The sequence below is a fragment of the Acromyrmex echinatior genome, chromosome 1 (assembly GCF_024713525.1).
Source record: "Acromyrmex echinatior isolate Ae372 chromosome 1, ASM2471352v2, whole genome shotgun sequence".
In the NCBI taxonomy this organism is placed as follows: Eukaryota; Metazoa; Arthropoda; class Insecta; order Hymenoptera; family Formicidae; genus Acromyrmex; species Acromyrmex echinatior.
In genome coordinates, this window is record NC_141852.1 from 837,473 (window position 1) to 865,359 (window position 27,887).

General features: G+C 32.6%; 1 protein-coding gene and 1 pseudogene across 6 annotated transcripts in view; one reads left to right on the forward strand and one right to left on the reverse strand.

Moving 5' to 3' along the window:
• Positions 1-27,887, forward strand: part of LOC105149228 (serine/threonine-protein kinase SIK3) — a 230,805-nt gene that overhangs the window by 163,071 nt on the left and 39,847 nt on the right. The gene's annotated exons all lie outside the window — the stretch shown is intronic.
• LOC147910767 (uncharacterized) lies at positions 10,025-27,828 on the reverse strand (annotated as a pseudogene).

The window sequence follows — 27,887 nt, forward strand, 5'->3', positions numbered from 1 at the left end:
GCAATAATCCAGTTTTGTAAGCCGTAACCAGTATAATATATTACGTACGTCTCATACTTATAATTTTTATGTAATAATATGTGATAATACTAATCATTACATCTTAACATGGAATTTAATTTTGGCTTTAATACAGAGATGTCTTCACGTGAGATGAATGAAAAATGTAAAAACTATAACATATTTTTGAAGAAAGCTATTGGCAGAAAGAAAATTATAAATAATCTTGACATAATTCATATTTTTTTTATTCATCAAGAGTATTTATCATTTTCTTTCTGCTAATGGCTTTCTTCAAAAATATGTTACAGTTTTTGCATTTTTTATTCCTCTTACTTGGAATAGACATCTCTGTATTAAAGCTGAAATTAAATTCAATGTTAAAATTTTAGATGTTATTATATATTATTACATAAAAATTAAAAGTTAATACGTACATTGGTTACGGTTTACAAAACTGGATTACTGCTATTGATAAATGAATTTATTGCATTAGGAAATTGATGAAATTGAATATATCTCATTATATCTGAATTATATCTGAATTTGGATGTCACTTTATCAAATATTTTAACTTTCTTTTATTATGCTATCTCAATTTGACTTTAGTAGGAAAGACTTAGGTGAATTAAAATAGGGGTAAAGTTGAGACAACGATGAATATTTCAAAATCTATAACAGTTGATGATCGGGCAAATATCGATATAATGGTTAGTATGTAAGTTCCAAGGCAACGATCACCATGCACTGCAATCGCGACCGTCCAATCGGCGCAATGTTATGACGAGGCGTTACGCGAGTGATTGTCATTTTTAACTATGTTCCATCATTTCAATCGATTTGAAAAAATTATATGTTTAAATAGAGAATTCCGAAATGTTTTCGTAAGAATATAAAGATGATCACTAGAACATATCATAAAACAAAATTCATAAAAAGTTCAAAAATTTTTTTAGCAGTTTTTTATTCCTCACAAAAATTGCAAACAATTTTGTTAAAGTTACCTCGTCTACAACGTATATTTTTTTAAATTAAAATCAGTCCGGCTGTTTTCGCGAAAAAATCTATTTTTTTTTATTTCGCTGTCCTCCCACAAGAATGCAATTTTAAGGCTAATTTTTGGGGAAGTTTTACATGGATCAACTACTGATATCAATTTGAGCTCAATTGGTGCGAAGGCAGATTTCATATGCTTATTCTGTTATATCCTTTGAACTCTATATGTGTGCTTCCCCAGGAAGGAAAAGGGGGAGAAGGAAGGTGGGAGGGAGGGAGAGAGGATAAGAGAGAGAGGGAGTGAGAGAGAGAGAGAGAGAGAGAGAGAGAGAGAGAGAGAGAGAGAGAGAGAGAGTGGGGGCGGAATCCACCGTAATCACAAAATATATGGCCTATATAAAGTTAGTCTCCCCACTTTTAGAATTAAGGTATTTTGAGAATTGTGCTGATTTGTGCTAGGTTTGTGCTACATTGTGCTCGAATATTAATATCGTAAATTGTGTCGAGAGAAATTATTGCTTAAATTAATTTACCATTGTTATATTATTATACGTGCTCAGAATCACCAGCTATATTCTCCATACGATCGAACAATTGTCTGTGAGCAATTTTTGTACGCCCTGAAAATTATTCATGTGGAATTTTTAACATTTTTTGGTAAAATCAATAGATAATGACTTTACTGCATTTTCGTGTGTTTTATGTTATAACTATTGTATATCTGAACAAGGCTCAATCCTGCAGCCGAAACATGTTATGCGAACTGATATCACAGTTATTCATCCATAAGAACATATACAAATTTTTAATTTTTTATACTTATACGGTCGTAAGTAATATATTAATAGGATTGCCACAGACTTGGAAAATCGAGAAAAGTTAGGGGAAAATGTAAAAAAGTCTGGAATTTTGAAATTTGCTCATAATTTCCTTAAATTGCTCCTATTCCAGATAATTGTTATAATTTTTTAATATCATATCTGACGTTTATAATAAAATACGTTAAAAACTTGCACACTTTAAACGATTTTATAAAATAAAATAATTAAAATAATTATAAACGATTTTATAATTTTAATAGAATAATTCAAATTTTATTCAGTACTTTTATTTGATCGCTCTTTTTCGTAACTGTATTCTTTTTTCCAATACTAATTTATTTTTTGTTGACTTGAATCTGCACCCAAAATTTTAGTATGGCTATTAAGCCTTTTTTGCCTTGTTTTTAATAATATAGGCTAACTTTTCCTACAACTCTTGACTTTAAATGTGTTAAAATTTATATATTTTATATTGGAAAGTTTTCCATTTTTATCTAGAAAAGTCAGGGAATTTTAAAATTTTTCTGTGGCAACCCTGATTAGTTAAATTTTTATGAAAAGCTTTTATATCTTGACTTTCATTTGTTTTTTAAACTCTCTATTTGTTATTATTTTATACAAAGAATCTTGTACTTTTATTAATTTATTAATATCATAATTTGAAAAATACGTAAAAAAATGAAAAAAAGCATTTTTTCAACTTCACTTTGCATTTTTTCCAAATTTTTTAAATTGTGCTAACATTGTGTTAAAGTATCACTTTCAAATAATGATAACAATAGAAGCTATGAATAAAATAATTTTTGGCAAATCTGAATATAACTACCTAGATAATAAGTTTCCAGCATATTGCTATCAATTTAATAAAAATTGCATCGCCTGAGTTGCTATTTTTTTAGGAATTCGGCTTTCAATTTTGCTTATGATATTGGTGGCAATGTATATCATAAACGATTATGCGCAACTGGAAGGAAACAATTTCTTTCTTCTGCTTTATAGGTTTCATAGATTAAAACAATCACACTGTAATATGATGAAAATTATTTCCATAATATTCATATTTCACATAAAACGAATTTGCTAATAATCTGATAGCAATATAAATGAAAATGTTGCAATAAATAAAGTTAACCCCTAACAATGCTTGACAGGTTACTATAATAAATAAAATTACAAAGTAAAACAAAACATACACAGGGTGTCCCATTTTAACTTTGACATCGAAATATCTCAAAAATTATAAAAGATACGGAAAAATGTTTCAGACAAAGTTGTAGGATTTAAAAGGTCTATTTACTGATCATATCCGTTTGACATTGGGTGGTGTTGCCAAGATCAGGACGAGGTCACTTTGAATTTTTTAAATAGAACCCCTTAGATTTTTTTTATTGCATCATAACCTTACTTGACACCTTTCCAAAACACTATAATTTAATTCACTTTGGGTTAGCCATTTTGAAGTTATCGAGATTTATTATTGTGTCTACTCGGTACAAGCAATTTTCTTTAACACGCCTATAACAATCGCATAAAATTTCGATTATCTCCATTGCACACGCTGTGTATTGCGACAAATATCGCGTGTACGCAGAATTCCGTCGTTCGCTACGGCGAAAGCATTTGTCGAGTTGCTTTAGAAAGTTATGTAAGCAGGTAAGCTCTTTGCACGTCTCTATTATGACATTTCTTTCGATCTAAATTAGATCATATAACTTTGCCAGATATAAATCTATCGCTTTTATTATGTGCTGCATGTCTTAAAAATTAGAAAAAGAATGATGAATTTTATTCACATGTCACACAAAATACGAATTCTTAGAATTCTATGTACATACATGTTCTACATGTTATACAAAAAAATATACAGTTCTCCGAAAATAAGATTCTTCAGAATTACGTCAGCTATATCAGCTACGTTAACTATCATTTCTGGGCAACTACAGTAAAGAAGCTTTTTTAGTTTTGTTTGAACGAACTCAGATTCTGATTTCTTGTACTTAAAGAATAGCAAATTATACACCAAATGAAGTAATGGATATCCTGCTGACTCTTGACGAATGTGCAACAAGAACTACAGACGTGCTTCCCGTCGTTGTGCTGAGCTATGTCCTATCTTTGCCATTCGAGTGCTCAGCAAGTGATAAATATTGAAAGAAGAGTTCGCAGAAATATATTACATCGCCGTAGACAGAAAAAGGCTTCTAAACAATAATGATCCTAAACTCTTTGCAATTTTGATCATGATTCATTTCAATCCACACATTAGTACTCGACAAATAGAACATGAATTAGGAATCCCTCTATTTCGGCTCTATTGAATGTTACAATCCGTACAATATATCCTTATCACATCAACCTGCTACAGGAATTGAGCGAAGATGATTGCAGATTGAGAGTTCAATTTTGTAAATGGGCATTTAATGCGTTGGAGTAGAACTCAAATTTCTTTTAGAATGTTTCAGTAACGAAGTTATATTCCATAGCAATAGCTTCCATCTCAATACACACAATTTTCATTACTGTCACCAGTAAATCTTCATTGATATTGACAGATGGTCAATTAGCATTGTTGGAACCTCCACGTTTGGATTGGTATATATAACGGTCAAATGATTGGACATTTTTTTGGACGTTCAATTAATGGTCCAATTTACTTAAACTTTCTCCAAAATCATTTATCAGGATATCGTTACATTCCACTGGATGTCCACCAAAGATTTTGGTTTCAATAAATGGTGCCTCAGTACATTATTTTCGAAATGTTTGAATTTTCTTAGATGAGCAATATCCAAATCATTGGATAGGTCGGAGAGGATCAGTCTTATGGCCTCCAAGACCACTGGATCTAAATCCTCTTGATTACTATTTATGGGAATATGTGAAAAATGCTGTGAAAGCACCAACCATGAAACTGAATATGATGAAAAAAGTCAGAAGAGCCTGTTAAGCGTCATAAATACTTAGAGGCGTTCTACGAAACTTTAGACGCAGACTGATTTTGTGCTTGGAAAATAATGATGGACACTTTGAACATTTTCTGAGAGTGATAATAATACGTAATAATAATACGTAATAATAATACGACAATTAGACAAATTTCCTTAATTCTACGATCTTGCCTTCATCGGCTGAATCATCTCTCGATTTTGCCTTCAATGACTGGATCATCTTTCGATTTTGCCTTAGTTGATTGAATCATCTCTTGATTTTGCCTTCATTGACTGGATTATTTTTGTCTTAGTTGGTCAGATTCTTCGATCTTACCTTTGTTAGCTGGATTATCTCTGAATCTTGCCTTCATTAACTGGATCAACTACCGATCTTCGTAGGCTGGACTTCTTACTATAATAAATCTTAATGACTTTAAAATAGTGAACCAAAGTGAATTAAATTATAGTTTACTTTCCTCTTCTCACTACTTTACAACTATCTTTTCCTTCCTTCTCTGAATGTCAATTTTGTAATTCCATTATGTCTCAGAATACCGAGAAGACAAGATATTGTTTTATTTCTTTTCGCATTGTCTCTATTTTTAATGTATAATACTATTTGTATCTGAATCTCTTTTTATTTTTAATTTTTGACTTAAGATATGTTATTAAAGATATTATTTTTAGCTATTACTATATTATAAAATTCAGTTAATATATAGATATACTTTTTGTAATCTTAACCTTCATTAATTTTTCTTTAATTGTTTATCTGGTTTTTTTCTTTTTGTTATCTAGCGGTATATTTTATTATAGTTATATTATAATTTATATTCAGTCATATTATTTCAATCTTGCGCTATAATTTCAATTATATTATAATTTTTCTACAAGATCAGACTCACATTTGCATTCTCCGTCCATTTTTAATCAAAGGACATTCATTCTTTTTACTAAAATTGACATAAGCATTTCAATGACTGACTGCAAATAGTTATTATTATGCGTACGTTCTTTTTCCGTTATACATTACAATTGTGAACATTACGATATTCGTTTTCATGTCACCAGCGTCTGTTTTAGAGAGCGAAATAGATAATTTATTATGTTTTTGTTTTTTCCGACTGTAACGATTATGTATGTTTTTAACATTGAAAATGATCCGATCGCGATCGAAACGTCTGCTAGCTTTCTATATTAAATTTTTAATTTAAAATTTCTGTTTTTTTATTGTTTTTTTTACGTTCTATATTATTATATTTTATTTTATATAATAATTTTTGGCTCGTAGCCTTCTTTTTTCTTTGTTTTATTAAATTATAGTGTTTTAGAAAGATCTTAGGAAGGGATAATAATATGTAATAAAATCTAGGGGGTTCTATTTAAAAAATTCAAAGTGACTTTCTGACTTTGGCAACGCCATCCAATGTAAAATGAATATGATCAGTAAATAGACTTTTTAATTCTTACAACTTTTGTCTAAAACATTTTTCTGTATCTTTTAAAATTTTCGAGATATTTCGATGTCATAGTTAAAATAGGACACCTTGTATACAGAGTGTCCATTAAATTTTGACAAAGCGCTCGTATGTAGATAGAACAGACTAAAACTGAGTCGTAAAGTGCTCATTTTGCAATTTTCGCAATAGTTAACAAGATATTAATTACTAAAAATTGTCGAATATTGGTCTTCAATAATTTTTTCTCTATATAATACTATCAATTTTACAGAAAAACCGCAAGAGAACAAAACTGTTTTTTTTCTTCTTATAGAGCTCGAAAAATTTTTTCAGAATTTTTTATGAATTTTTGAGTACCGTATTTTCTTATTGACAATTATTTTTGTCAATATGAGAAAATACGGTATTAAAAGTTCTGAAAAAATTCTAAAATTATTTCCAGAACTTTATGAGAAGAAAATGAACAATTTTTAAGATCCAGCTAGATTTTAAGGCTTTGATTTCTATAGTTTGTGTAAACAATTTTTGTTTCTCGCTGTTTTTCTAAAGTTGATAGTATTTGAGTAAAAAATTATTGAAAACTAATATTCAGCGATTTTTAATAATTAATATCTCGCTAGCATTTGGTGGAGGCTGGTTAAATTTGACTATTTTCATAAATTAATATCTCATTGCGAAAATTGCAAAATAGTAGAGGATTTTTCGACTCAGTTTAGTTTATTTTGCCGCTATGCGAGAGTTTTATCGTTAATTATTAAACATCATGTATATGTACGAGGATAAATCAAATATAAATGGGCATTTTTAAAAATGATTTATTGAATCTGAATAAAAATATAAGGAAAACAAATTATTTTTCTATATAGTTCCCTGTTATATTAATACATTTTTGTGCACAATTGGCTGCAGATACAATTTACTACTTTTTATAAGAATGAGATCGCCAAACTGCTTATCCGCTAGCAAAAATGTATTAATAGCCTGGTTTACACCGTGCGCTTAGTTTTAACTTAGTAATCTGTCGGTTAAACAAGGACACCCATCGTAGGTCGCGGACTAAGCGCATGGTATAGCCAATGTAGCAGGGAACTATGTAGAAAACTAATTTATTTTTTTTATATTTTTATTTTCGTTCAATAATAAAAAAATTATATGCTCGTGGCACTTGAATAATCAGCGTGCGCACAAGCATATAAGAGTAGTGCAACAGATCTAACGGAAAAAAAAGAAATAATAAAAAAAATTCTTGTTTATATTTGATTTACTCTTGTATATATATATATATATATATATATATATATATATATATATATATATATGCACATGTAATCATTGTATAGCGTACATAAAAAAATCTGTGTTACATAAAAGTTAGGTCATGCTAATACTAATTTATTTTTATTTTATAGTTGTAGCTTAATATTTGAGTTTTTAGCCAATACACAAATTACTATGATGTTCCTTTTTTTCCCACAACTTTAAAAATATTCAAAGACACGAATTTTTAATTTTAATTTGATTTTTCTAAAAAAATTTGACGTGCTAGAACATTTTTCTTTATGGATTCTTAATTTATGAGAAATTCGTAATTTATGGGAAAAACTTATCAGAATCATGCGACATGTCGTAAAACACAATTCTTGTTGTACGATGTTATCTTTTATAATATGTATAGATTGATTATTTACTGTGTATATAATTTTTTTTTTAATTATATATTATATATTATATATACAGGGTGTGTCATCAAAATCCGAACAAATTTCAATTTAAATTTTCCACTATATTATGCCTCCGCCAGAGGTTATTGTTGGCGTCCGAGAAAGCCTGATGCTTCTAATAAATAGTCATATTCTCAAAATGGCTGCGATGTTGAAATCAGGAGTATAATTAAAGAGCCGCGATCATCGAAGGCCTTCGCACTGGGCGCTCAGTAACGGAAATAATTCGATTCTTTGGATATCCGAGATCAGATTTATGACATTGTAGCAAAATATATGACTTTAGAACAGTCCAACGAAAGTTCCAGTATGCCAGCGAGGAAGGGTCACTCGAAAGAACGCTCCGCGAGGATCCCCGCAGTCGTTAAAAGGGCTTAAGCGCTGATTTCGGATGACCCAAAGCAATCGTTGCGCGTTCTGATGGATGTAGTGAAACCGTGGATGGAAACTGTGGTGTCCGGAAGGTCATATGTTTTTCAGCAAGACAGTGCACCGGCTCATACGAGTCATTTGATTCAAAATTGACTCTCAGACAATGATATGTTTTGGTCCAAAGAATTCTGGCCTCCCAACAGTTTCAACAGATTTAAATCCCTTGACTATTACGTATGGAGCATAATTGAAAGGATCAAACAAATCTCGCCATCCCAATGTGACGTTATTAAGGACTGCTATTGAGGCAGCATTCGTCGGCATGAACAGCGCTACATTACAGCGTGCGAACATTTCAAACCAAGAAGTGGCCGTCATTCAAGCTGATGGGGGATATATCGATAATTGTACTCTGCAGGGATCCCCCAAATGCCATGTAAAAGAATTTTTTGTAATATTAAATTTTTTATTAAAAACATTTTGTTTAAAGAAATTGTTCGATTTGTCTGGATTTTGGTGACGCACCCTGTATATAATTAATAATTATTAATAATTATTAAAACAGTAAATAACAGTAAAAATAAGTCTAATGAGAGTCAGCGCGGAAGTTGGTACGCCCAAATATTAATTTATATAAATTAGTTTATTGTAATAAATGATGAAATGTTCAACAAGAATTTGTAATAATGTTAACATCATTTATTACAATGGACTAATTTATATGAATTAATATTTATGCGCATTCACTTCCGCGCTGATTCTCATTAACTTAATTTTACTGTTATTTATTGTTTTAAAGATTGAAAGTCCGATTTAAATTATATATATATATATATATATATATATATATATATATGTATATAAAATATATTAATTATTGTTATAAAAATCACAATCTTCAAATCTTTCTACAATAGTGCGTAAGGTAATGTAATGCGGGTAATGTAAAAACTATTATAAATATATTTCATTTTTGTTAATAATAATATTGTTTAAAAAAAATATCCTCAAAATGATGTGTTAAAACAGATAAATAAATATATTAAGCAGGAAACACTCAATTAAAAATGAATAAATTTAAGTTTATAAATTTAAGTTTATAATTTATAAAGTTAAATTTATGAAATTCATAATAAAATATATATGAGCAATCATAAGTAAAAATTGGACCGATAAGAATAATTAAGAGGAATAATTGCTTTCGGTCAAAGCGAATCTTGGTGTTTAATAATATTCATATACAAATTGTTGTAAATATATTATCTATTAGTTCTACTAACTACACGTCGATTCGGTTCGTCAGATTTGAAATGCAATAACAGATTGAAATAAATTAGAATCTGCTATTATTTTTATTATTGATTAATCTTTATTAGTTCCAATAGCTACATTGTGTGAAACAATCTAATATAATGCGGAATTCTCCAAAGTACCAGACTTACACAACCCATGTACTTCCACATTGCACTATTCCTCTCCACTCCTAATATTTGACACTAGCGCTCTCAAAACTTTTTAATTTATTTTTCTTTTCTTATTTTATTTGATTAATTTTATTATACATTTTGAACTCATGCAACAACATTCTCTGTTTCTCTCTAGTTTTACATCTATTCATATGTATATTACCCTTCCTAATCTCTTGTTTGTATTCCTTTCTCCTTTCTTACTTGCTCTATCTTATTTTTTAAATAATTCGGGCAGTCTCCATTTACGATTTTATGTATTAAGATACGAACATTATATTTAACTCTTTCCTTAATTGACATAAATTGCAATGACTCAAGTATGTCTTGAATTCTAGTCTTATAATTGCACCGTAATATAATTCTCATCCCCTTATTTTATAATTTTTATAAATACTGCACATTATAATCATTTAAATTCAGCATATAGATGAACAATATTCGAATAACGGAGCAATCGCTTTATATACAACGCATGGTGTTAGATTCATACATGATATTAGATTCATACTAATTCGGCAAAATGCTTCCAATTTCGATCCTATTTTTTTCCCTAGATAATTAACATGTGTTGTTTCAAAATTAAGATTTCTATAATAATACTTAAGTATTTAATTTCACTAACTACTTCTAATACTGTGTTTCCTAGTTTTATTTTCATATTGTTTTCCGATACTTTTTTCCTAATATTTCTAACTAGCACTTTTGGTTTTATTAACATTTAATTTTAATCTATTATTTTTCAATCATTCCTCAGATTTTTATATTTGCATATTAAGATTATCACTAATTTTTTGGCTTGAATAGTCTATTGTATATATTAGTGCATTATCTGCGAATAATCTAATTTCACAATTGCCACAAATGATTTAAGTCATTTATATAAAGTAAAAATAATAATGGTCCCAATATTGATGCCTGGAATTCCCAGCTTCACAGCGATCGGATCTGACAAAATTCCATTAAATTTAACTCTTCGTATTTTGTTTTCTAAATAACTATTAAACCAACTAACAAAGGAGAAGGTTAGAATAAGATGAGATTAGAGATAACTCAAAAATTCAAAAAATTCTGAAACTTGGTGTGCAAGTAGAATAATTTACACAAAATTATTTTTTGTTTGTGCGGAATTTCAGTTTTAGAGAGTGAAACATCTCTTTGAAAAAAATCGGTTTTTTTTCGTTCGAAGCGAATATTGTCGAAACTAAGGGATAGAAAAAAATTTCCAGATTAAAAATTGAATGGTTTCATAAGTACTACAGAACTGTAATAAAAAATTTTTTTAAATTAATTATTTATTGTATACCCCATCACCACCCCTAAAATTCAAAAATTTGTTAACGTTTATGTAACTAAAATTAAAGAGCATTTTACGCTGAAAACGACGTATATGATATGTATATGATAATTTCCGAAAATCCATTTTTCAAATATAAACGAAAACTTCTCTGCGAGCTCTGTACGTATTGGTCTCATACCGCTGCGCGAAATAGCGTGAAAGGTAAATACAATACAATTCATCACATTCATGTACAGTGTCAGTACAGCAGCAACTATTGAAATAAGAGCTTTTACTGCAACATACATACACTATTTGTTATTTTATTTAACTACTTTACAAACCGCACGATAAGATAGTGCGTGGAACTCTATTTTAATATTAAATTGTGGAGAGTAATATTGATAATCTTGTTGAACATTCCGATTTACATTTTCAATAATATATTATAGATATGTTTGACTCCTGACTATTAATATAAATTAATAATATAATCTTTTTTTTGTACATATTTTGTAATTATACATTGCGAGAGACTACAAAACTGTAGAGGTTCTCTAAATTATGGATTGTAATTAGTACAGTAATGGTATTCTTCATAAAAATGTTGAAAACAAAAATACTCGCCATATCATGCACAATGCATAAAAGCGGCCCTTCCATAACTAAAATAATCATTTGGATACATGCTTTTCATTTTTGAAATAACAGAAATCTAGGGTTTGGAAATTCGCCGGATACGTTGTTAAATAGCCACTTTTAAATCAAGCATATTGGAAGAGATTTTTAAATCTAGGCAAAGAAAATTGATTATGGGTTAATGATTGCAATTTAATTATGTCATTACGCGAGTGTAAATTGATATCTTTTTCTTGAAGAATTGAACATTATCGGAAAATGTTAGCACAAAATTCTTCCAAATCTTAAAACCAAACACATTTAAAAGTTCTTCTTCTCTTCTTCTTCTTCTTTATTCCTGCCTTCTATAGGATATGGAGGTCAATAGCGGAGACCAGAGCAAAAAGCGGACATGTGAACGTGAAGTGGAGCATAGATACTGATGAGAGTGGAAACTGGCGCGTGAACGAAGGAGGCAAATGTGACACCTCCAGAAACTCGGGCCATAAAGATGACTCCGAGAGAGCGCAGCTGTTTGGAAAAGCGGCGCAAAGCCACTGAGGATGGAAGGGGTGGGAGGGATACCGAGAGTATCCCTGCGCTTGCGTGTTAGCTGCGCGGCAGTTAAACGAAAGTTAAAATTGCAAGTTGGATGCTTTGCTGAAACTATATAAGAGGCGGCAGAGTTTAGGCGAAGGATTCTGCAGGCCTTGAACGAGATCATTCAAATTAAAATTAATAGTGTTCGATAGAGCAGAGCGTACATATTTGGCGTGGCCAGCGTAAACCGGGCATCGAAATAAGACATGGTCCGCATCCTGGATAGGGTGTCCACAATCCCATGATGAGCCTTCAATAAAGTTTTTCCTGAAAAGACTATGTTTTAGGTTATAATGATTAACTCTAAGACGCATAACCGTGACAATACTCTCCTTACGGAGCGGTAGTATTTTTTTATTTTTTTATAGATATGCTGAAAGTAACGGCTCCCTTGATATTCGAGGATTCAGTAAGTACGCACTCGATTTTACCGTCAAACTTTTTCTTCAGCGAAAAAAAGTAGTCAGAATAGGGGATTCTAAAATGACATCATGAGCCTCTCGAGGTAGCTAGTCTCGCGTAAGCATCCGCCTTCTCGTTACCCGCGACGCCCGTATGAGACCCGTATGGGACTCAAACGAACTTGATATCCATATTGAGTTCGGACGCCTCGATGAGAATAGATTTGATACGAGGAATTATGTAGTTATTATTATTATTGAAGCTACAAAAAGCGTTAAGAACACTCTGGGAGTCAATGATAATGTATGCGGATTTTAGACTGAGACCAATGGCAGAAAGAATAGCGTTATAGATTGCCCAGACTTTCGCAGAGAAGACCGATGTGTCAGCGGGGAGCTTATGTAGAAAGGAAGCTTGAAGTTGCGGTGAGTATATTGCTGATCCGACGTAATGGTTATTGTCAATTTTAGAGCCATCAGTATAGAATACAGTAGAATCCTCAGTAATCAAAGAGAGCTGTTCGTCAAATACGCGAGCAGTGTTTGGGTCGGGAGATTTCTTTTTGAGAGCCAGTAGGGAGAAAGGAGAGGTCCGGACAAGGGTAGGTGTGAGATGAGTGGAGGAGAAAGTGTGCTTGTGCGCGTGCCTCCATTTACTCTTGTCCAGACCTCTCCTAGAGTGGAGGATTGGTCGATACGCATGCAAGAATTAGCCACTTCCTTGAAAATAAGAGGGGCAGGGAAGTGAGCTGACAGATAGGAAAAGAGACTGGCATCGTTAGAGGCATCTGCCAGTTTGAATAAGGATACTGCTGTTGGGTGGTCAGTAATCGAAAGAATTTTAGTAAAATATTTGGCGGCAAGAAATTAGAAGCGGAGATTGGGAGAGGGTTCTTTGGTTTCTGCAAAGAGAGCGTTAATTGGAGTGGAAATACGACAACTCAGACAGGTGCGAACCGCGTGATTCTGAATAACTTCCAGTTTCCGGAATGTACGAGATCGCGATAAACCAAATACAAGACTACTATATTCAAGGCTCTAAGCATGGAAGGATAGACCGTAAAGAGAAGCTAAGGGTGAGCGCCCCACCATGTGCTCCTGATTGTGGACAGAACTTGGAGAATTTTTTTTTGCTTTGATTGCTGTACTCTCAAAGTGGCGACGGTCCGTGAGGCCGGAGTCCAGAATAATATCAAGGAAGCGAGGGTTAGGACTGGAGAGAGCGTGTGTGCCCGACACAATTTGCCACTCGAGGGAGGGAGGAGTGCGGCGTTTAGAGAAAATCATTATTTGCATTTTAGATAGTGAGACGTCAAGTCCGCGGCCTTGTAAGCGTTCGGTAATATGATTCAGCGAGTTCTCAACCGATTGGAGAGAAGGGCGTGTGTCCGGAGATATGGAATAGATCACAAGATCGTCAGCGAATTGGAGAATCTTGGTCTGAGGATGAATCTAGTCTTCCAACTTGCGATGGTAGAAATTAAAAAGAGTGGGGCTTAGAACCGACTTTGGGGAGTACCTTTGCGAGAGATTTTCGGTGTCGTGAGAGACCCATGGATGACAAATTGAACATGTCTACATGAAATGAGATTTTCGATAAATTTAATAATTTTAGGAGGAGTGATCATCACCAGTAGATCATTCATTAGGATGTGAGGTAAAATGTTGTCAAATGCAGATTTGATATCAATGAAAACTGCAATCGTAGACAAACCCGAGGCGAAGTCTTCGTGTATTGCGGCTGTTAATATAGTGAGATTGTCCTGGCCTGACCGAAATTTTCTAAAGCCAAATTGAGAGTTGGAAAAAATAGGATGGAGAGAAGATTCTATTAGCCAATAAAGACGGTTAAGGATTAATTTCTCAAGAGTTTTAAGATAGCAAGAGGTGAGGAAGATGGGACGCACCCCCCCCCCCCTCATGAAGTTTATTGATAAGGTGGATAAGCGAATGTGACCATTGAAAAGGAAAGAGAGAATAGTGGAAGAGGTTATTAAAAATATACAGGAGACATTCAAGAAGCTCAGACAGAAGTGCCTTCAAGATTTTGTGATCCAGTCCAGGGCTAGAGGAGGATTTGACTGAAGCGAGAACAGCTCGAAGTTCACTAAATTCGAAAGGAGAATCCAATCATGAATATGGACTTAGCCTCGAAGAATCAGCCGGAAGATTGCAAGGAGGGCAAGCAAAAAGGAAGACGAATTTTGTCAATGACTTTAAGGATGATGACCGGATTGTCACAGAATCTATTATCATTGTTTTTAGTATTTGATAGTTTACGCTTACGGCGAAACCGTTTGAGCATATACCAGACATCTGCAGTCGATGTCTTGCCATCCAGCGATTTACAGAACTCGCGCCAGGCATGACGTTTAGCTCTTCTAAGGATCTTACGGCATTCGCGGACCTCACTCTTATAGAGTTCGTAGTTTCGTAGTTTCCAAAGTCAAGGCCGAATGATATTCCTTGCAAAATTCCAAGCGACGATGAATTGCTTGAGTGCACTCAGGAGTCCACTAAGGGAGGGGAGATCCGCTTAGAGGGAACGTTGCGAGTGTTGTTGTTGTTGATAGTGTCTGAGGAATGAGAGCGTGAGAGGGATGAAGAATGATGTCAGAAGATGTCAATAACATTAGAGTAAAATTGATTGTATTGAGAAATTGGATCGTTGACAGGGAGACTCATGACGAATTCAACAATGTAAGGAGAGGCTTTAGAGATCTCAATACACGCTTGATTCCATTGATCTTTGGTAAACCTAAGTTTATTAGAGAAAAAAGAAGCATTTGACATGACAGTCAATTTGGACAGGAATTGGATAATGATTGCTGCCACGTGTGTCTTCGAGTACTGCACATTCATACAGTGATGCCAAGGAGGACGAGGCGATCGCCAAGTCAATGAGAGAGAAATTTCTAGTAGGATGGGAATAAAAAGTAGGTAAACTAGGATTAAGAATAACGCAGTTATATCGATCGACTGCCTCGCTGATGATGCGACGCGCTCTGTTCGATCGAGAGGCACCCCAGAAAGGACGATGTGCATTAAAGTCACTGATCAAGGGAGTCAAATCTTGAGTCGTCGTAAGAGCGATAAAATTGTTGAGACTTGCTTGAGAAATTGATGAATTAGGATAACGGTACATGCCCACAACATTAAGAGTGCTCGAGTTACATTGAAGCTGTAAGCCAACAGAGGCATCAAATTATTTGAGAGATCAAGCATAGAGTATATAATAAGATTTTTAATCAGAATGGCTATGCCTCGAGTTGCGGGAGAAGTGCTATCGGCACGTACACAATCGAAATCCCGAATACGAAATTCAGGACAGGAGAGAGACACGTTTCACAGAGAACTATGATATAAGCTATCCGCTAATTTCTTAATATCTCCTTTATTACTTAGAGCACTTCTACAATTCCAATGAACGACGCGTAGTCTTCTAGAGACAGTGTTATTAATTGGGATTGTGTTGTCATTGTGGTTAGAATTAATTGGAAGATCCTGAAGCGCTTCGCGGAGGGTGTGTACGCTTGAATTTGTGTCTCTTAATGATGGAGGAATAAGGCGGCCAAAAAGGTGATTAATGAGAAAGGCTAGTGCGTTGAGAAAAGTGGTCTCATCCGATTGCGAGACAATTAAGCGAGGTTGAGAGAGAGAAATAGAGGGAGGGAAATGAATTGTGGGAGTTGGGAGTGGGTGGAGTGTAAGGAAAGGCTGGTTTATAGGAATAGGGGGAGGGAGTAGAATGAGTAATAGGAGGAAGTGAAGGGGGTCTGGGGAAGGGAGATCAGAAGTTGTGAGAGGGTCATGGAGATTCTCATCAGCCGAGATGGGAACAGGTCTTCCATTGGGGGCGAGGAATGAGTTGTGCAAATTTCGGATTTCGTTTCCAAGAGTGGTGGAGGAGAGGAGGAGGAGGCGTAACCCGGTCAGTGGCGGTTTGCTGCCGAGGTAAGTCGCTACCCGTTTTGAGGTGAGTATTGAAGGGAATGGCCGTAGGGGCTTAGTTGGAAGACCGTATGGCTGCTGTATAGGAGCTAGGGGGGAAAGAAGGAGAGGGTGTGGGTTTGTCATCCGGTAATCGGCTGAGCGTATAAGGTTGTTATCAAAAAAGGACGAGTACATATCCCCGCTCTGAGGTCGAGTGTCTAAGCCGGAAAGCGGGAGCGATGAGGGAGGGAAGGAAAAGCACTGGGAGATGATGAGTTTTAGGCAGGATATGAAGAATCCGAGGGCCCGGCATAGTTCAGTTTAAAACGGGCGTCCGCGTAAGAAATATTCTCGATTGCGGCCATATCTATTTTTGCTTAATATAAAGGGGACAGGACAGAGAAGAGGGAAAGTGTTCCTGATGGCAGTTACAACAGATCAGAGGTAGATTAGCACGGGGGCAATCCTTAGAGGATTCATGCCGTGTATTTCCGCAATGAGGACAGCGAGGGGCGCTCTTACAATCCGCACTAATGTGTCCGTATCTAAGGCAAGTAAAAACAAGGTCGAACTCGCGGAATATAGGGGAGGACTGGGAAACGAACATGCAAAAATGATACCAAGTGAGATAAACTTTGACCAGCGAATTTAACCAGGATAGTGTGAGAAGATACATTCCTAGTTTCGTCCCTCTTTAATTCTTCGATTGAGTCGTTTAACAGAAATAATTTTATATGGCGATTTAAAGTTATTCAAAATCTCTTCGTCGGAAATGTTCGCGGGGACGTTCTTAATCAGGCCCGTTCTCATGACTCGGAATGTAGGAATAAATGCTGTAAAATTATTTTCTTTCAAGATAGGATGGGTAGTAATCGCGTTAGCTGATTCTGCTTGATGGCTCTTGACTTCTAAGATCTCATGGTTGAAAGCTTTATGTAAAACGCGACTAACATTTAGTGCATTGATTCTTTTGCCCGGGATCTCCGAAGCGCGGCAGAAATAAACAACGTGAGAAGGTGAGTCAATATGTTGATATTTGACAGGGAAGCTCGAAGTGCCGTTAGAGGGAGGGGAGGGGACCTGCATTTTGTTAGCGGAAGCATTGGGGGCTTCCTTATCAGCACGTCTCTTAAGAGATTTTTTGGAACCGAGACATTGATTTTGTTGGATGGGACATCGATTTCTATAGTTTCCATATGAGCAGAAAGACGTGACGGAAGAGGATTTATCGGCTAACATAGCGATTGGTGTAATAGCCGAAGGATGCAGAGATACTTTGTCGAGCGCCCCGAGGCGTTTATCTTCCATGCAAAGAGATTCCAGGGAACACGATCGGAATAAAGCTATGCCTTTGTGAGCATTCGAGGCGGCCGAGTTGTTATTTACACACGTGTTCGCACGTAACGGCGAACGAGAACGCGAGTAAGAAGACTTATTCTTCTTACCGTTATTCTTGCGGGAAACCATACTTGAATCCAGGACAGGAATAACGTCACTGACAGTAACAGTATATTTGATTTGATCCACAGATCCTTCATTGACATCATTAGAAATAGTGTCCACTGTATTAGGGTCCGTTAAAACGCGATCAAAAAACGCTGTTAGATCAGAGAGTGGCACTGAAGAACGATAAGAGGGATTCTTCGTGTCCCCAGGATTAGTTTTCGTCCGTACGCATACAAATCCCGATGCACAGAGACAAAAGCCATCAAAATATGTAGGGGAAAGAATGAAGTGTCGGAAAAAAGCGTAATTATAAAATCACAAAAAAATATGCGAAGCACTATATGATGCAACACGCAAGCGCAATCTCAGAAGGATAGAGAACGTCCATCCAATATGAGAGCTCGCACGAGAATGCTATATCTAAAGGTTGAATAAAGCCTGTCATTTTCTTTGGAATAATTATAAATTTTACTTCTTTATCTTCAGGAATGTATTGTTCTAGCTGACTCGGACAGTGTCCTATCCACGAGTAGAAGCATGCTTTTATTTACCAGTATATAGTAGATACACTTCATTAAACCATGTTTTGAAGTGTTCCGTCGTAAGTTTTCCTGACTTCGATGATTCAATGTAAATATTAACTGGGCGGAATAGAGTTTCCTGCACCCGTGGTCCAAATGTTCCTGTAGATTCTTTCAATAGTATATATAGTGATGAAAAAAGAGATCCACTTGCCAAAATAATCGACGTGATAGTGTAACTATGTGTTGTGGAAGATACCGATTGAATCATTGCTTCAACTGTTTTTGTTCCTGATTTCGCCAATATTTTCAAGTGTAAATTGAGTTCTGAATGTTATTATTTTGCGGAAAACAATTTTGTGCATATTCTTGAATTTCCAAATCCACCATTTACTTGCTTTAAATTCGGGTAAGTCAACTTGATCCTTTGCTTCCAAGGCCCATAATCTTAAATTCATGTCATGAATAATAGATCTTCTATCACAATCTTCTTCAAACTTTTGCAATACGTATTCTGTAATAAATGCGAATTTATTTGCATTTGTTCCACCATCTACACTTGTTTCCTAAGTCTACACTTCCCCCCTGTATAGTTGATTTGAGGATTTAATCTTGCGAAACTTGGACTGTATACTAGTTAAACCTCGACGGGCTTTTTTTCATCCTTCCAAAATTGAACAGCTTTTCTCTTATAACTGAAGTCGACTTTGCCACTTTCATCATCAATAATGCATTCTTCAGGTTCAAAACTATCTTCATCCTCTTCTGTTTCTGCAGCCGTAATATACTCTACAATTTGTGGCTCCACGTTTTCCGATCGCACGTAATCATGTTCTATAATAATAATATCGAATGAGTATTTTGAACATTTTGTAGAATATCGCGAATTTCATTACTTCAATTTCAAACGGTATTATAGATGTTTGTGTCATACTCGCATTTTGAAATGTAGTTGCTAACATATTTATTACGTTCGTAAAATTAAATGACGTCATTTTAAAGAGAATTCTGTCAAGCAATTATTATTAATAGAATGGTGACTGATTGTTGTCACAAATGAAACTGGGAATACTTCCTCGGGTATATTTATATGAATCAAAATACACGATTACATAAACTTATGAATAGATGTTGCACAAATAGATTATTAATTGCTTATTCCGTTAATAGTCTAATCTATGCCCTACAAAATACTATATATCTTTTATTTATTGTGTGATTTGCAAAATAATCAATATTATCAATGTGACGCTGTCATTTACGTTAAAAAATGAAATTCTATGCAAGTTCTTATTTATCGTGCGATTTACAAATCAAATGTATATTAATAATAATTAATTGTAAGTATATATCGCTTTATGAACTATTTTAATAATCTAACGTGGTAAAACTGACTTTATAAATTCAACGATTTGGTTTCTTTAAACAAGAATTTCTTTAAATACAAAAATTAATTATAATTGTCCCATTAATATAGTGTTATTGAATCAATAAAATTATTTTTAATAAAATAATAAATATTGGATCCACAATTTCAATGTTCCATCTTTATTCCCTTTTAGAATTCCAGAGGCTTCGTTATCATGGACATTACTGATTTCGTTTTTTCTGCTATGGCGACATGACGTACGCCCAGACACTTAACAGGGAAGTTAAGCAACTCAAAAATTCTGAAAATTCTGAAGCATGGAAATAGGGTAGTTCATCCGGAATACAAAACTATTTTTTATTCGTGCGGAATTATTGTTGATACAGTATCTTTTTTTTTTATATTGCAAGTAGCTGTTTTTAAGACTAAAATTAAAAGCATGATATTTTATAAAAATAATAATTTCTTTACTCATGCTTTGTTTTTAATTGTCCAAAGTGTTTTGTGCATACCTTTATACACTATAAAAATATTTGAGATTGGTTTTGCAAGCAGTTTGACAAACTATTATTATTATTATTATTATTATTATTATTATTATTATTATTATTATTATTATTATTATTATTATTATTATTATTATTATTATTGTTATTATTGTTATATAAAAGCTCTTATTTCAATAGTTGCTACTGTACTGATACTGTACTGATACTGATGGATTGTATTGTATTAGCTTTTCACGCTACTTCGCGCAACTAACGCGGTATGAGACCAATACATACAGGGTTCGCAAATAGAGAAGTTTTCATTTATATTTGAAAAATGGATTTTTGGAACATAATTATCATATATATTGTCGTTTTTAGCCATTTAAAATGCTCTTTAATTTTAATTACGTTAACAAATTTTTGAATTTTAGGGATGGTGGTGGGGTATACAATAAATAATTAATTAAAACAAATTTTTTATTACAGTTCTGTAGTATTATACTTATGAAGCCATTCAATTTTTAATGGAAATTTTTTTCTGTCCCTTATAGTTTCAACGATATTCTCTTCGAAAGAAAAAAATCGATTTTTTTCAAAAGGGTGTTTCACTCTCTAAAACTGAAATTCCGCTCAAACAAAAAATATAATTAAATTATAAAATTTTGTATTATGGATGAACTGTTCTACTTGCACACTAAGTTTCAGATTTTTTGAATTTTTGAATTGCCTAACCTCCCTTGTAAGTATTACCCCTGTTATCGCATAATTTTCCATTTTCTTTACAAAAATATCTCTATCTACTAATTCAAACTTTTTAAATCTGAAAATACAACTTCTATCATCTTTCTTTCACCTATACTTCTCGTCCAACTCGATAACCCATTGAAGGGCAGTCTCATATGAATGTCTCGCTCTAAACTGATCGGCACTCTTAATAATCTACTATCCTTTAAATAATTAACTAATTGATTGTGAACTATTATTTCTAGTATTTTGTCATAAATTGGTAACTTATTTATAGGTCGAAATTCTTCTATTTTTTTCTGTTCTTTGTATTTTTGATATAGGAATTACTATAGCTTCTTTCCATTTATTTGGGAATATTCCCTTCTCTAAGGATCTATTCAGTATTTCACATAATGGTTTTAAATAGTTCATTATTAATTTATCAGGTACTATTTATTTTACTATTTTTTATTTTTCAATTTTTATTTTAGAACTGTTTTTTCAAAAATTAGAATTTTTATTTTAAATTTTAATACAACTTTTATCTTGCGACATATGTTAATTATTATACATTATATGTATATTATATGTGCATTATATGTACAATTTTTTTAAATTATAATTTTTAGATTAAACTCATAGTTCATTGATCAGTCAATTTCTGTATTTCAAAGCCTCTATACTGCTACCCTTTTCTTGTTATTCTACAGTAAGACAATAAAATCAATATAATAAGAATAGGACTATGAGCTTTGCTTGGCTCGTAGCTCTATTCTTATTATATTGATTTTATTTTATATGTCTTTTATATTAATAGAAAATTAATGCTATAGAAGAATAAAAACATCTACATATGAAGTTGTTTCGTGATTCATTGTATCTCTCTTATTTGAATTAGCCTCAATTTTGTAGTAATTCTCATTGGTTTCGCCATGTTATTCTTGAGCTTGATTCAGCCAATAGCCGTAAGCGATCAGATTCTGGTATACAAATTTCTATTGTGGCGCCAATTAATTGGAAGTCGCTATCTCCTGCACATATTTAGGTATGAGGTTTTAGTCGTCGTTTGGATATTTTAGGTAATTTAATGCTGGCGATACTTTCAAGCCTTATAATTCGAAATGTATCGTATGAAAAAATATTTTATTATAGTGTTTTGAAAAGCTCTTAAGGTGTACTATAAGAACATGCAATGAAAAGTGAGAAGAGTCTCATTAAAAAAATTCAAATTAACCTTGACCTTGATAACCAATTGCCACAGAAGGTCAAACCAATAATTCCATGTCCCTCTTGAAGTGACAAAATATTCGTCTGAATGTATTTTTTATTTGGCACATACTTTCAGAGACAATAGCTTGTAACACTTTACGTGGGCCATTTTGTATATTTGTTACGTTAAGCTTAATCTATTGATATTGTATTGTAGGCTTTGCAGGTCGCAAATTTATTGCGTCAATCAATCTGATACATCAATTTTAAAATCGCACGTACTTATAACGCTTGCAACGCTATCATATGACCAATTTAGATTAAGCTTCAGATGGAAAATTTGAACACGATGATCGATATCCAATATGAAATTTCCTTTTTTTATGCGTTCTCTCAAAGTTCTCGTAAAATTCTAGATTTTTATCTTCAAATTCTTTTGTTGAATGTCAGATGGTATGGAATCTCCATTAACGAATCAAAATCACAAGAAATAGCTAGCTAGTTCTGTATCACCTTTGTAAAAGTATCCAAAAAATAGCTAAATAACTAGAGTTAATTTTTGCAAGCTAGATTGAAGAAAAAATAGCTAGATCTAGGTAGAAAATAGCTAAGTTGGCAACACTATCATACAATGCATCGTATACAACACATGCACGTAATATATGTATATTTTTCCTATTATTCGATACATCTGCATACACCTATCTATCTCCTATCCTATCCTTTCTATATATCTATACACATCCTATCCTACTCGTATATCTATATGCACGCACGCACGCGCGCACGCACGCACGCACGCACGCACATTTCAATAATAGTACATTTTATAACAAATAAATAGTATCTATTTATTTTATAATTTCATTTTTTATACGATTTTCCAGCAAGAAACATAGATGACGTAGCCTAAAACTTTTACTCAATTTTATCCTTATTGTTTGCAATATTAAACATAGATAGAGAAATAATTTATTGTGATACAATTGTATCATATGCGTGTTTTATTTAAAAACGCTCATATTAGTCAGTGTCGTAATTTAACTAAAATATTTAAATGTGAGCGTGTACAGTTCTCAAAATGGCCACAGATCACTGATTTTGTCTATTCTACAAAGACGCCGACGCTCAGTGTCGCAATTGATATATCTACACTGTATTATAGCTGAGGATGTAATAGGGCGTAGAATAAGTCCGTAAATGAAATTTTGGTTAAAATCTATTAAACCAAGTTGAACACAAAAGTCACAATGATGTCACAAGGATGTCATTATATCTTTATTTGTCATTTAAAAGTTACTGATAAAAAATGACATAAAAATAATTTAAAAATAAAAAATGAAATCACAAGTTATATCATAAATAAAAGCGACCTTTGATTCCCAAAATATTTATATCGTTTTAATATATTGTTAGAATAATGAAAACAGTAAAGGATATACTTATAAATAATAAATAAAATATGTGATCTCAGTGTGACTAATTCTTGAGATTTCGAAGTACATATTATAAATGAACGGGACGCTTATGTTTGACAGATATATATCAATTATCTATGCCGCTAATTGATTAATTGGATCTTCGCTGGGAGAAGATGCTGATCAACAATACTTATTATTATACTGAACGTTCGGAACAGTTATCAAATCATTTGTTACTGTCATTGTAATTATATATTTCTTGAAGACTTTGAGCGCAACTGGCGGAATGATGCACATTCTGGATGTATCCTTACATTATCACTCCCCTCATAAGAAGGGAATTGCCTGAATTTGAGTCACATTTACTTCGGTGGCAATTTCTTTGGGCTTGAGAAACTAACAGTATGGCTCAAGTAATTTCTTTTGCTTGATGAAAGACAGCGAAGGCGATGTCAATAATTTCTTCCATCTTTGTTAATCTAACCATTGTATGATGCAATCCACGGCCGGAATTTGACGCTTTTACTCGGATTGCAGATAAAAAATCTTAATGGTTGTTCTCGTCAATTATCTTTTTTGCCCTCCTCCTTTCGCTCTCCCATTTGTTCACTTTCTCATTTTCATTGTCAATACTTGTAGCGCTCTCATTATTTTAATTTTCGTGATCGGTGCGTTAGTGGGGCTGATTTTAAATCTTACAAGTGTACGTCACGTGCTCATCGATTATTGGTCATGTGAAATATAATGGGTGTACTACTCGTCGCACTTATAAATTCTGGAAACAAGATTTGCATTGAATGCGGCAGGTCTATTTGACAGCTGATATTCTTTTTTATATAATACCCGTTCCTCACTATTTGATTTCCAATCATCGTAAATAGTTTTGCTGAGATGTATATCAATAGGGAGTTTGCATAATTTTTGAAAAATATTGCATTTTATAAAGATTATACATTTCGCGGGTTTTTCCGCATCCAGATCCATTCTTGGAATGCCAACGTTTCGTGAACCTTACAGTCCACTTTATCAGGGCGAGGAGCAGCTTGATACTGAACTGTTTCTCCGGGCCGTTCCTTTTATATTACGCTACTTATTGGAGTGGTGGGAAGAAAGAAGAGAATTGTGGGTGGGGTGAGGAGAGAGTGGAGGAAATTAGTCAGTCTTCAATAACCGGGAGAATGGTTTTATATTTTATTACATATTTTATTTATGTTGCAGCCATTATCTCTATTTAGATTGTTAGAGTGTTTTTGTATCTCTATGGCTTCTCGATACTTTTTTGAAAAATATGATATAATGTTGACTATTGTGATTGTTTTGTCAAACAGTATTTGATGTCCTGTTTCGATAAAAGAATCGGCCCGGAGGAACAGTTCAGTATCAGGCTGTTCCTCGCTCTGATGAAGTGAATTGCAAACTTCACGAAACATTAACCAAGAATGGATCTGGTCATGGAGAAATCCGCGAAACGTGTAATCTTTATATAGAAAGCACTCCGTGCAAGCCTCAAGAATATTGCATTTTATAATTTATATATATATATATATATATATATATATATCTTTAATTGCACTTTTTAAATAATTTTTTAATGCAAATTATGCAAGAAAATAATAAAGTATTGCATTATTTGAAATGCCAAAGACGATCCGAATACGACCAAGCCTTCTCGAACGCGCAGTGACATCAAACTGCAACAACAAAATCACAATTATTCACTAAAAAAATTAATTTATTTTAAAAATGAACAAAGGAAACACGTACGAAACGTATTTTGTATCTTTATAATATAAAAGCATAACAATTAAAACACCTGAAAATTTGTTCTTTTATATGCCTCAAGCTGAAAATGTGAGAAAAAAGTGGTTTAAAAGTGCACATCGTGTTGATGAACTAGGAAAATGGAATTATTTTTGTTGTGAAGATCATTTCGATATAGGTATTATATAAAATGTTTTTTATGCTTTTTAATTATAATAATTATATAAATATTAATCATCCATATAATATCCAACATAACCTAAAACATTGAATGTCAAATGTAAAGATATTTTGGAAATTTGTAAAATTATTCTAAAATTATTTAAAATTATTTAAAATTATTTTAAAATTATAATTCATAATTAATAAAAAACATGTTTTTAATGTATAAATGTCATTTTTTAAATATTTATAATCTTAAATTAATAAAATTTATTAGAATAACTTGCTTTTCTAATTTTTAAACATTTTTTTTGCAAACGTTATGAAATTATCAACTGGCAATGAATCTTTTTTAGTACAAAAGTTAAAACATTAACTGATGCATTGGTAATGTATAAACTGTTCTTTTCTATTGTTAATATATTTCTTCTTGACATCTAATAATGTATGTCTTGACAACTGATTAATTGTTTTGCTTTAGTTTGTTCGATTACTTTACAAAATTAGAGTTGTCATCTAAATATTCAGTCGTAGATTCAGAATTAATTGTCATCTCATTAGTTGTAATAAATTTTTTGAAGTTGCAACATTAGACAAGGCTGATTTTGCAGACTCATATAGTCTATTAATCTACATAGAAGGTTATATCATGCTTATATTCTCCTATAATTAAATTCCATTTATTTATAGAAACCTATTATATATTTATATTTTTACAAATATGTATTATATATACTATTATATATATTACTTATACATATATAATATATATAAAAGTTTATGTATATATATATACACATAAACTTTTGTCTTGGATTTATTTTTACTTTGTATTTTTAAAGTTGCAAATAACTGTTTTATAAGGTTATTTAAACTGTTTATTGAATTATTACTTTTATGAAATAAAAATTTAGTTGTTATTTAAACTATTGCTTTCAAATATTTTAACCTTTTTTTTGATGTTGCACGCATTCAAGACATTCTACACGTTGAACTATTTCTTTTTTTTCGTCAACAATATACAGATTACATAATCTTTTTGTCGAACACAGTATTCAAGGCAGATTCTTCCTTTTAATACAAATAGAACCTTTCTTGACATCAACAGTATAACCTATATAGATTATACTCCGCTATAACGGGGTTAGTGTAATTTTCTCTTGCTGATTTATGATACAGAGATACAATAATCATAATATTTATTCGTGCTACTTAGAATAAAATTGAAAAAGTTACTGTAATAATAAAAATGTACTTACAAAGTTGCTTTTATTCCTCGAACTTCTGATTATATCACTCATCATTAACAATGTACTCTCAAATCATAAATACAGTTATTTTTGGTAAATTCATTGAATCGATTAATGAATCCTGGATCCAGTTGGTTTGGTATTTTATTTTAATACTCTTAATTTATAAAGAGATTTTTAAAAAGAGATTTTTAAGATTTCGCTTTTAGCCTTCTAGTGTAAGTAGACAGTTGCAGACGATTTACTGTAGTGTGACGTCACGCACTTGTTAGCCAATCAAAATTGTTTTCTCAAATTTCAAATATTATTAACTTTATTTTAGTTTTTTAGTATCTACCTGTTGCTAAAAATTAAAAATTTTATTATACATAAATTTATAATAATGTATATTTTCATAATAAACAAAACAAGTTATTTATTATTTTTTTCATGCAAACTCCCTATTGCACACGAGCCAATTGTGCACAAGTCAGTTACAACGCTAAAAAAAAATATTAAAAAACACTCCTTACATAGAAGTCGCTGTGATTGGTAGTGAGTAATTGCTACAGTGTGCAAATGAATTCTCCCGGTTTGCTGCTTCTGGAACGCGCGCGCGAGGTTTATGCATATAACTTTATAAGCTTCCTCTAAGTGGCGATACTGAATCTATTCGTGTATTTTTAACCCTCAAACAGCACACTTATTTTCAACACTTTCGAATGGCACACATGGGTTCATTTGTATCCGACTCGAATTTAAGACTCTTAAAGTGCTTGAAAAATTCTGTAAAGAGTCACACATGTTCTTTAACTTTACTGAATTATTCTGCTATGTAGACATTGAAAAAAAGTTTAGAAAAATTATGAAAATTACTTTCTACAACAAAAAAAAGAAAATAATTCAGTTTTGATATAAAAATTGTAACTTTGCTCTATATATATATATATTATAT